Source organism: Lonchura striata, chromosome 2 (assembly GCF_050655825.1).
Source record: "Lonchura striata isolate lonStrDom1 chromosome 2, ASM5065582v1, whole genome shotgun sequence".
NCBI lineage: Eukaryota > Metazoa > Chordata > Aves > Passeriformes > Estrildidae > Lonchura > Lonchura striata.
In genome coordinates this window covers 130,005,807-130,006,660 of record NC_140704.1, presented here as the reverse complement: position 1 = coordinate 130,006,660, position 854 = coordinate 130,005,807, and positions in this window count along the sequence as shown.

Sequence of the window (854 nt, the reverse complement as noted above, 5' to 3'; positions counted from 1 at the left end):
ACCAGCAGATGGCCCCAGCCAAACATGACTCTTACACCATGATCTGATGGATATTGTATTTGTGAAACTGTCTTACAGGGTAATACTGTGTATTATAACACACGGTAACATATAACACAGTAGAATGAAAAAAATCTTGTTACTAGTAGTCACATCAGTGAATACTCAATTCACTGATATATAACAATTTTAGAGATCGGAATTATAGATATAGAATTCTTCACAGCTACCCAAAGTTGAGGGTGGCCATCAATAAAAGGTTTAAAAGGATTTGACTCTTACTGGAATGAGTCCCCAAATTAAAACAAATATATATAGCAAGTGGCTTTTCTCAAGGTGATAATGCACACAGAATGAAAATTTGAATAAAAAGTTATACCTTTTAATAAGCTGTTTGAAGAGAAGTTCATACAAGTGAGGACTGCAGTGTATACAGCTGAGCTGCAGACTGGATCCTGCTGAATGCAAGAAAGGAATCAATGTTTAATTTCACTTAATAGTGCTATTGGAAAAGCATTTCTTTTGCTGTTTAAATTCAAGATATCATGAGACTTATCACTGTAGAATAATTATATTTTAAGAACTGAACTGTAAATGGAAGAAATTATTTTACTGTGACCAAAGCATCCATCAGTGATTTGTAAATACAGGTGTGGCAGTGCCACAGACTTTCAACTATACTTTCAGGTAATTTATTTAAAGCTATATTTTAATATGTGAGAGAAAAGTGAAAGTTGTGAGGAAAATAAATTTTATGTAAAAATAATACTGTGTTGTAGACCAGATAATTAGGAAAAGCAAGCATCAGGGGGCAGTTGCTCAATTGGGTGTGTCGGAGCTCCGGCCTGGTTCAG